Source organism: Miniopterus schreibersii, assembly GCF_964146895.1.
Source record: "Miniopterus schreibersii genome assembly, chromosome: 13".
Classification (NCBI taxonomy): domain Eukaryota; kingdom Metazoa; phylum Chordata; class Mammalia; order Chiroptera; family Miniopteridae; genus Miniopterus; species Miniopterus schreibersii.
The window spans coordinates 27,487,874-27,499,596 of record NC_138113.1 but is presented as its reverse complement, the minus strand read 5'-3'; positions in this window follow the sequence as shown (position 1 = coordinate 27,499,596).

Sequence of the window (11,723 nt, the reverse complement as noted above, 5' to 3'; positions counted from 1 at the left end):
GATGGAAATTCATTTTACAAAAATGGACACTATCTTCTTCTAAGAGAGAAACATTTTAATCATTACTATTATATGTATATATAAGATGCCAATTAATATATTTTATCAGTAAAATCATATTAGCTTACTAAAATAGCTGCTTTATGTACTGAATATAGATTCACTCCAGCTAAATTAAATATAAAAGCTATACTAGTAAATATACTAGCAAATATATTAAATCAATAATATATTTTAAGAACACTCAGTTCTAGTGTATCCACCTCTCATAATTCATCTAGAGCTAACATAATTCTTTTAAATACTTTTATAATAGCAAATGCTGAATGCAAATTTTATCTGTTTTTATCATTCATTTTATTTTAATGGGTGGTGATTGTTACGTGCCCTACAGTTGGCCGGACTCCTGGGGACCCTATGAATAAGTGAGCAGTCTCATCGTAAGGTTTTCAAGGGAAGAGAGGTAAGAAAGATAAAGACTGAGGAAGGAAACGCAGCAGTGGTTCACCATTGCCTTCTGCTGTACAACGTGTGGGTCCAAGCCACATGTGCTGGGTCTGTGGTGTAACAAATCATTAAATACCTATGAAATCTAAGCACATCTGGGGTCTTCCCAGTGGTTGGTTAAATAAGTAAAATGCTTGCTAATGGCAACACTTGCGTTCCTAGTTAATTAATGCGTTTTTACGCCTATTACATGCGACCTATTATATGTGCATTAACAGCAGAGGTTAGTTCTATGCTTCCTTACATTTCCCCCATGCGATTAAAAACATTTTATTTCATGTTTTTCTACTTCTCCTTTTCTATGCTGATGAAAGAAATCCCTGATAACTGTGCTTAGAATGCCAGAGATGGGATAATAATGTTAGATAGAGATGGGACTCTCAGTACTCCATCCACAAGTCCTGTATCTTCTCAACCCTGCATCTAGAGTCATCATTTATTTCTCATTGATTTGTTTTTCCCCCTATAATATGAAAGAAAGAAAAGAAAATGATGACTTTGAAGTGCCTGATGCAATTCTCAACTAACTGTGAAGTGTAGTAATCATTTATTGGTACTTTAATCATCAAAAAATATTATTTTTTTTCAAATTTTAAAGTTGTAAGGTATTTTACTATCTATATATGAAACATTCAGTAGAATTTCCTTTCTTCACTGCCTTTTAGGATTAAAACAAGAAATGCATAAACTCTATAAATATTTAATATTTAAGTTAACATTTTAAAGGAATTGGTAAGAGTTTATAAATGAAAATGAGGCATTTTTTAACAGTCATTTTAGCTATTTTATCCTTAAAAAGTAATGTATTTAATAATAAATCATCAACAATTACAGTTTGAGAAAAATTTTCAAACAGATACACTATTTATATAGCACACCTTAAAGGACTGCCAGTTAGATCCCCTTGGAGCCTATCTGAGCTGCCCTTTCCCTGTTCCCCAAGGCATGCTGGCTCCTGGAAGAAGCCTTCTCCCTGCCCTGGGCAAGCATGAAAAGTGTTTTCCCCGTATCTGGGGCCAGTCAAGCTCAGTACCCTTATCCATCCTCCCTTCCAAGTGGTGCTGAGGATGTCCACTTTGACTTGCCTCCAGCCAACATGTGCCTCATATGTAAGGTTCCTTAATAAACTCAAGTAATTGCCAGGCTGGAGCTGTCAGCCTCTTTTCTCAGTCTTTCCTTGCCCTCTGCTTACAGACATAGATTTTCAATCTCGAGGATTTTTCCTGGGTCTGTGTGTACTAACAGAGGGACTTTTTATAGATGAAGTGGAAATAACTCCTTAATCAATAAAATAAAACATAGTCTTTCTTTTTTATTAGTTATACTAAGAAAGTACATAAAGACTCATTCTATGCCATTATTCACCTCTTCAGTAGAGTTGAAAAGAGTTCATAAAAGTTAATGTTCAGAAAAGTTGTCTTGGTAATTAGAATAAAGAAGACTAGAAGACTAAGACCTCAGCATAATCGCCTTACCCTCAATCATTGATATTCCCAAGGTTTGACTGTGCTGTTGACTGGTTACTAGCAGCCTACACCACACATAGCGATAATGAACCTAGGGGTCAGGACATCCCCCTCTTATTATGACCAATTTGTCCAAGACCCCAGCAGAGTGCCTAAAACTAGCAAGTATTCAATAAATATTAATGAAAAAATATATCATGCTTCATAGAATGATATTTAAAAAAAAAAGATCTGCTATGTTATTGATTTGACAGTTTGGTGTGTTCTGGATGTTTTTTCTTAGTTGCCTTTATATGGATAGATGCCATGATTTCCCAAATGAAATGATGGTTTTCTAAAACTAGGCACAATGTTTTTCACCAATTTCTTCTTCACAGTAAAAAAACATATAGTATCTATTCAACAATAATTAGTTGAATAACCAAATAATTTTTTTTGACAAAAATGAAGTGATTTTGAATTACTTCTTTGTACAAATTATGAATGTTCATAAAATTGTAAATATTATGAATATCAGATAAATAATATTATGAATGTAACTTCATAATAGAGAATTTATTTGCAATTTATTATACAGTTCATATATATGGGCACTGTAGAAAATACCCATTTAACATAATAAGTTAGATGGATTGTTTTTGCGTTTAATATACTCTAATTTCTAATTAACTTTTCATTACACATTTAATTATATCACAGATCATTTTAATTACTTAGGAGTAGTAATGGATTACCTAATTTTCATGGTACTTCCCATTGAATTAAAAAATAGTTTCTCTCTTTTCCTTTTCTGATAGAATGTGTCTCTAGTTATATATACTGAATCCTTTCTTAAATGAAACCAATCTCCTTTTTCAAATATTACAGAAAACAGCTCTTGTCTTGGCAATAAAAAATGCCCAAGATGCTGAAGGTCATTAATGAAGCAATTTTGAAGACCAGTCTTGCTCTGTGTTAATATTAAGCTTGTTAATATTATCAAAAGTGAACTCATGTATAATTTGAGGTAAGTTCTAGAACCAAAAGAAACCACTGCATGTAGAGTTTGGCATGCATTTCACTGGGAGAAGTTTCTGCTGCATGACAAACAGGTGAAGCTATGACTCCAGGGAGTAATTTACATATTACCTAACATTTTGATGCTCAGAAAGCATTGGATCATCCCAATTTAGAAGCATTTAGCAATTTCTATACACAAATCCCATGAAACAGGCAAATACCCCCATTTCCCTTAAAATGCAACTTTAGACTTAGGTTTGACTTGTACCCATGCTATTTTTAAATAATAAAAAAGCTATTTGATTAAACACTGCCAAACCACTGAAAAATAAAATTTATTCCTTGACTGCTTATTTAAAATAATTTAGTATTTTAGTATATATAAACATATTTTTATTTTAAGGGGCTAACAGAAAAGAGTCAAAATGAAAATCCTATAGGTGTTAAAAAAAACTTCAGATATTTAATGGACCCTTGCTTCTTGGGCAAAGCAAAGTTTTGTTTCTGTTTATTTATATAAATGCGCCATATTCCCATAGATTCAGAAAATACATCTGGTGTCAAAAACAATCTGTCAGTAACTTGAAGTGCAGAACTTAGAAGCTGACGTAGTGTAATGAGAAAAATCTGTAGAAATTGGAGTATTAGAAGATCCAACATGACTGATAATAAAATTAACATAATAGTAGCTATTACTTGCTATGTATTTTTATGTTTAAAGTATCTTTCAAAGAGCTTCTAATTATTAACTTATTTAATGCCAAACAACCTTATGAGGTTTGCTGTCCTCAGTTTACAGATGAAGACTCTGAAGCAGAAGCACATTTAGATGCTTGTGCAGGAACATGTAAAGAGTAATTTCAGGATTCTGAATTCAGTCTCTGTTAGTGTAGCTTAAATATTTCATTTCAATATTTCGGCTTTTAATAGTGGGAATGTTCAAGAGCTGGACTCTTACTTCCCTTTGAAACGGTTATAACAATAAGAGAGACCTGATAGGTTTGTTGTCAGAATTAATAATGATAGTGCTTATTTTTAAACTTTTATAAAGTAGTCAAGACTTGTTCACTCTTATCTAAATATACAGAATTGATGCATCACCCATGGATAGGTCAGGGTGCTTATGTGAGTGTTTGTCTCATCACACTTGACCCTTGAACAATGCAAGTGTTGGGGCTGCTCACCCCAGCACAGTGAATAATCCACATATAACTTTTGATTCCCCCAAAACTTAACTACTAGCAGCCTACTGTTGACCAGAAGACTTACTGATAGTGCATGCAGTCGATTAACACATATTTTGTATGTTATATTCACTCTATGCTGCACTGTATTTTTACAATAAAATAAGCTAGAGAAAAGACAATGTTATTAAGAAAATCTTAAGAAAGATAAAATCCATTTATAGTATTTATTTTTAAAAAACAGAGAATAAGTGGACCTGCACAGTTCAAACCTGTGTTTCTCAAGGGTCAACTGTACTTACATTGGAGGTTGGCAAGCTTTTTCTGTGAAAGACTCTATAGAATATATTGAGGCTTTGTGGACCATAAAGTCTCTGTCTCAATTACTCAACTCTAGTACTAAGCAGTCATAAACATTATATAAATTGTGTTCCAATAAAATTTTATTTATAAGTACAGACAGCAAGACACATTAGGCTCACAAATGATAGTTTGCCAACCCCTGACTTAAATAATATTATTGGTTTAGATATGATACAGGCAGAGAAACTACATTTAAGTCTTATATTGCAACTTTATAACCGATATGTAGCTGTGGGTGCACATCATATTGAATCTTACCTATAATATGCCCATTATAGTATCTCTTTTAGGTAGAGAGAGCTGCATTGCAGCTTGGTTTGTTTCCCAGCATGGTTTACCTATGGGATTCTGATTATATATTAACTCTCTCAACAACTCAAATGGCAAACGCATATTGTATTTCTCAAATCCCAGGTGAGAAAACAGGTTGACACCTGAATTAATAACTGGATAAACAAAAGCTACTTTCACATATGCTTCTAATGTAGCTATTTTAAATTGTACACAAGACAACTGGAAGATGAAGATTTTATACACATTGTCAAGAACAACTTTAGAAAATGTGACTCTATGTAGAAGCAAATTTCTGGGGAAGTCTATTATATTTATCTGGCAACTTGACAGCTGAGCAGATGATACTAATGCAGAAGGTGCTGCATAAATTTCTCATTAAAATAGAAACATGGACTTTTTATGGGAAAGCAATTTAACTACCTATGCTTTGTATCTGCAGCTTGTTTTCGAGTGAACATTGAGTTTGAAAAGAGAAACCCTGTATGTGTTTTTATTGCTATAAATGAAAAACTAAAATGACATGTTTGGGAAAACACATAGGGAACAAATATTACATGTTTTTACCTGTAGGATGATTCTTGATGAAAACAACATTTAACTCTATTTTTTTCTACCTTCAAATAAAGGTGAAGAAAATTAAAAAAAAAAACACACACAGCAAAAATAAAAAACCAAGGGGAAGAGATTGAGAACTATAAACTGGTAGTAACAGAGTAGTCATGGGGATGTAAAGTACGACATAGGGAATATAGTCAATAATATTCCAATAACTGTGTATGGTATCAGATGGGTGTGACATTTACGAGGATGATCGCTTAGTAAGTTATATAATGTCTTATCACTGGGGTGTACACCTGACACAATATAATACTGAATGTCTACTGTAATTGAAAAATAAAAAATGATTTTAAAAATAGAGATGTAATTTCACTTGGCAGTTATGTTATAATACCCTCAGGGACTTCACTTTCCACTAAATTAATGGAAATTCCAAAATCTGGACTTCTTCATTATCAAGTCTTTGCTCTAATTTTACAAAGTTTACACATAAACTAAATCATCTTCTTTCCCCTCTGAAACAAATATCTCACATATATATGCTTACAAACCCATACATTCACTGTAAAAATGTGCATTGCCTTCCCGTGTTTCTTATGCAAAGCAAATTCCTTTTCCATCTCCTTTCTAGCATGCATCTACTTACTTAATAAAATCATTTGTAGATTCACCCATTCATTATTTTTTCAGCGTCTGTCATGTTTCTGGAAGTGAATTCTTAACTATGTCATTTGCCAGCTTAAAGCCTGTCATTGCCTTAATTCCTTCATATTTAAAACACAGAAAATAGGTGTACCTACCTCATAAAGTCTTTGTGAGAATTAAGTAAGTTGTTACATGTGATAGTGACTATGGTGTCCTGCCTGATGGATAATAAACATTATATAAATGTTCAGTTTTATTATTGTTCTTTTTATTATTATGTTTCAGGTACTGTTTTAGACACTGAGGATTTATTAGTAACCAGGCTGATAAAGACCTTGACTAACAGGAGCCTACATTCACATGAGGGGAGGGCAGGCAATAAACAAATAAATTAATAAGTAAAACAATAATTATCAGCTACTGACACATACTATGCAGATAATCTGAAGTTGATAAACTAAACTGGGATGAAGTGGGGTTGGGGAGGTAATCATCAAGTAAGACAGAGTGAATAGGGAGGGACTTTGAGATACTGATATTTAAGCTGGTATGTAAACAGTGCTAGCCTCATGAGGATGGGAGGAAATGTATTTCAGGTAGAGGAAAGAGAAATTAATAATGTCCCTGACATGAGGATGTGTTTGATGTTTCATTAAAAAATGTCAATGTGGCTAAAAAGCAGTGAGGCTGGGAGAGTGGGTAAGAGAGAGACTACATAAAACATGGGGAGAATGTTATTGGCCATAATAATACAGCCACTGGCACCAAACTCGCCCCCCTACTATACACAACTACAAATTGGACAAAAAAGTACTTCCGATTGTTGGAATCAGGCAGTGTCAGGCTGTGTCCCATGTTCGCCGAGGATGCCTAACGGGAGCCACTCTCCCTAGCGAGTGCAGGGTGGTGGAGCCTCATCAGAGGGGCCGCCTTGCTAAGCTGGGAAGGCACCATAGTGGGAAAAATGTGCGAAGGTCAAGAGGAGATATCTGTTCAGGAGGGTGAGGAGAGGTGGAGTATGAACCAGGAATCTGCAAGTTGGATCCATTGACAGATTTTTGGCAGAGAACTGGGTTCAGATACACTGGAAAAGACTCCATAAGACCTAGCAGAAGGGGTTAATGGGGAAAAAAGGGAACATCTGTATTATTTTGAACAATTAAAAAAAAAAAAAAAAGACCAAGCAGAGGGCAGTTGCTATGAGGCTGAGAACAGAACAGATACCAAAGTTCATTCATGCTGTGGGGCCTTGGAGCTCCAGCCTAGTAGCTGGAGAGATCTTGCTGAGCATGTCTGGCACTCAGATAAGAAAAGGGAAGAAAAATCAGGACCTTGGGGAAAGAACTATAAGGACTATTCCCTAGGAAAAAGGTTGGCAAACATTTTCCATAAAGGGACAGATAGCAATTATTTTTGTCCCATATTCATCTTTTTCGTTTTAACACATATTTTTCAATGTTAAGAAAATTCTTAGCTGTGAACAGAAACAGGCCCCTGGATCTTGTCACCTGGTTACAGTTTGCAAAGCTCTATTATAATGTAAGATCTTCATTCTAAGGCTAAGAGCAAAACAAAAACAGGCCCATCCCAATAAAGAATAAAATCAAGTCTGAATGATCACAAAGATCCACAAATAATGTAACTGCTTATCAGGAAAAAAATTAACATTCTCTAAAGTAAGATGTTTTATAACTGACTATAATGTATCATCAACAAAATGGAATGTAAAGTCAAAAACACATGTTAAAGCAGAAAAATGTGACCTATAATTTAAAAACTGAAGGAACCAATAGAAATAGGTACTAAAATTTGAAATTAGCAGACAGGAATTTACAACACCTATTACAGATATTTTCAAGGACTTTGAAAAAAAGATGGTCATATTGAGCGAACATATGGGGAATCTCAGCAGAGAAATGAAAACTATTTGAAAAAGAACCAAACTGAAATTTAAGAGCTGAATTATAAAATATAGGAAATCAAAAAGTCACTAGATGAACTTCACATGAGAATGGAAATGCCAGAGTAAAGGGTCAGTGATTTGGAAAACAGATCAATAAAAAGCATATGATATAAATAAGCAAAAATAGATGGAATAATAAATGAACAGAGCCAAGGTGAAAGGTGGGGCATTATCAGGCAGTAGGATTGCATGTAACTGGCGTCTCAGAAGAAGAATACACTACGGGGCAGGAAAAAATATCTGAGGATATTATGGATAAAAAAAATCCCCCAATTTGGTGAAAAATATTTGCAACTGAGAGACGCACAAACTTTCGTGAATCTCAAACAGGATGTATATAAAGAAAAGCATGACTGGGAATGTCATGGTCAAGCTACCGAAAAGCAAAGATGAAGAGAAAGTCTTAAAAATCAACCAGAGAAGAACACACTATTAAGAGAGAAATTAAGATGTTAACGATAGCTAGTGATAGCTAATGTGGGTGAGGGTAGTAAATGGTGAGGGGCATCAAATATGTGGGCACACAACGCAATATACACGTCTCCCTAGAATCAATGAAAAACATATCCTCGGGTGAGAATTTAAAAATAATTATTTTACCTTGTTTTTGAGGAGACCATCCCTAGAAATATATTTGTGAGTTGACATATGGTTCTTCCTTTGGTTTTTCGAAGATGCCATTTTCTTGTATTTTGGCTTTCTTTCTTTTTCTGATTGTATTATCATATATTAGCTGTCTGTTATTACACACTAAGGTTGGTTTCAACTTTTTCATTAAATTTATTGGAGTGACATTGGTTAATAAAATTATATAGGTTTCAGGAGTACAATTCTATAATACTTCATCTGTATATTGCATTGTGTGTTCACCACCCCAGGTCAAGTCTCCTTCATCACCATTTATCCCCCATTTACCTTCTCCTACTTCCCTCCAACCCCTTTCCCCTCTGTTAGTCATCATGCCTTTGTCTGTCTATGAACTTTTTTCACCTTTTTCATGCTTCTTTGTTTATGGAAAATGTTGGATGCGCTTTAGACAAAATTTAAGTGAAATACTTTCCTAACGTTTGCCACAGCACACCGCTTTTCACTGATTCCAAGGAGTATTGATGTTCTTGCTGATCTTGCTAAAGAAAAACAAAATTTTATAAACAACATGGCATTTCAAGAAAATGTGCTCTGTAAACCCCAGGCATCTGCAAACAAAATCCTCTGTTCCAATTCTGCTGGAAGCTTTATTAGGTGAGCTAAAATCAAATTAAAATTGTTTAACCTGTTTGTTTAAAAAGTACCTAAATCAACAATGCAGTACTGTTACTATTTTAATTTAGTTTTTCAGATTTTATGATAAACTTTCCTCCCATTAAACAGAGTATATATGCAAAATCTATAAAACGTTTTTCCTTGTTTATTGTAAAAAACAAGTTAATGCCTCAAAATATATGCTACACTGAGCAATCCCCAAATGCTTCCATCAATATATCCTATTTTGTATTAGGTTTCAAAAAGGTCATCAGTCTATAAGAAGCAGAGAAAGCCCTGCTGATTTTCATGTCTTAGCTTGGCATTAGCAGTCACACTGTCAAACATGGCCTTTCGAGAAAGTTTGACCTACTGGAAAACAGGCCATTCAGCTGGAGCCTCTGCGGAGGGAGCCACTTGATGGGCAGGTTAAAACAGAAAAATTCCTTTCTCTGCCTTCTTCTCTAAAAGATTCTTTACATGCCAATTTTTCACTTTCATTTAGGAAAAAAAAAATGAACGAAGAGTGAATGTATTCATTCAGCAATGATAGTCATTATGCAAACTCATAAACCGAAAATCTTTAGAGCTCACCTCTTGATTTAGCGTACTCAATTGTTCATTAATTTCAGGGTGATAAAAAAGGAAACACTGGAATTGGAAAGGAAGACAAGTTGAACTTTTAGGTTTGCATTCTGAGTGCTCCGTTCATATTAAAAATGAGACCATCACCATTTTGAAAATCTTGGCTTGGAAAAAAACTATATAAAATAGATAAGTGATAAGCATTATTAGAAAAATCTTCTCTGTATAAAGTTGACCCTTTGGTAAACATTTTTTTCCTTGCTTACTCTAGTTTTTTTTTTTTATCAAAAAATGAAATGTTTCTTCTTTTCCTCTAAATAGGCTTTTATTCTTGCTTATTTAAAAAAATTATAAACATATTTTATATGAACAATTATCAAATTTTTCCACTTTGGGTATTTCTATTATATTTACAAAAAATAAAATTGATGATATACTGCTAAGAGTAGATGCCATAGAGGAACAGATGCTAAGAGGAAAAGTAAAGAGCGAGTATTGACCACTCTTTTGAGAAATTATTCTGTATAGTTGCACAAATAAATGGGGCTAGAGTTGGGATTATGGAAACGTGTCACCTTTTTTAATGTTGGGACTTTACACTGTGTTTGACATTGATGAGACTAACGCAACAGCAAGGAGAAAAGAGGTGGAGAGGAACAGCGTCCTGGGCAATGGCAGAGAGGATGGGGTCCGGAGCAAAAGTGCAGGATTTGGTCCTAAATAGCAGCACAAAACCCCTTATCCACTTTAACAAAAAGAAGGTAAAATACGTGGCTTCCTATGCAGGCGACCTGGCTGATTTGCTACTGTGGTTATGTAGAGGTTCTCTCCTGCCAAACACTAGACAGGAAAGAGCAGAGGAGCTAGACAGGCTGGCTGGAGGGGAGAGATGCCCCATAATCCAGGAGAGGGGTGCAGCTCATTAGCACTAACCGCTTAGGCTCCCGAGCATTTCACAGGCCCGCCTGGGTTCCCTCCATGTAACCCCATGTAAATCTCTGGTCAGGGACAGCGACGATTCCCACATTGGCCAATCGAATATCATTTTTCATCATACATCCTCTCATCCTGCTCTGAATAAATCAGAGCCGTTCTGTGGCCTATGTATACATCAGCCTGCCTCACTTTACTCCCTCCAGCACGGCCCTTCCCCGGTGTTCCCGGCCTGCTCCCTCCAGCACGGCCCTTCCCCGGTGTTCCCGGCCCGCTCCCTCCCGCACGCTCCTTCCCTGGTGTTCCCGGCCCGCTCCCTCCAGCACGCTCCTTCCCTGGTGTTCCCGGCCTGCTCCCTCCAGCACGCTCCTTCCCTGGTGTTCCCGGCCCGCTCCCTCCCGCACGCTCCTTCCCTGGTGTTCCCGGCCCGCTCCCTCCAGCACGCTCCTTCCCTGGTGTTCCCGGCCTGCTCCGTCCCGCACGCTCCTTCCCTGGTGTTCCCGGCCCGCTCCCTCCAGCACGCTCCTTCCCTGGTGTTCCCGGCCCGCTCCGTCCCGCACGCTCCTTCCCTGGTGTTCCCGGCCCGCTCCCTCCCGCACGCTCCTTCCCCGGTGTTCCCGGCCCGCTCCCTCCAACACGCTCCTTCCCTGGTGTTCCCGGCCCGCTCCCTCCAGCACGCTCCTTCCCTGGTGTTCCCGGCCCGCTCCCTCCAGCACGGCCCTTCCCTGGTGTTCCCGGCCCGCTCCCTCCAGCACGGCCCTTCCCTGGTGTTCCCGGCCCGCTCCCTCCAACACGCTCCTTCCCTGGTGTTCCCGGCCCGCTCCCTCCAGCACGCTCCTTCCCTGGTGTTCCCGGCCCGCTCCCTCCAGCACGGCCCTTCCCTGGTGTTCCCGGCCCGCTCCCTCCAGCACGCTCCTTCCCTGGTGTTCCCGGCCTGCTCCGTCCCGCACGCTCCTTCCCTGGTGTTCCCGGCCCGCTCCCTCC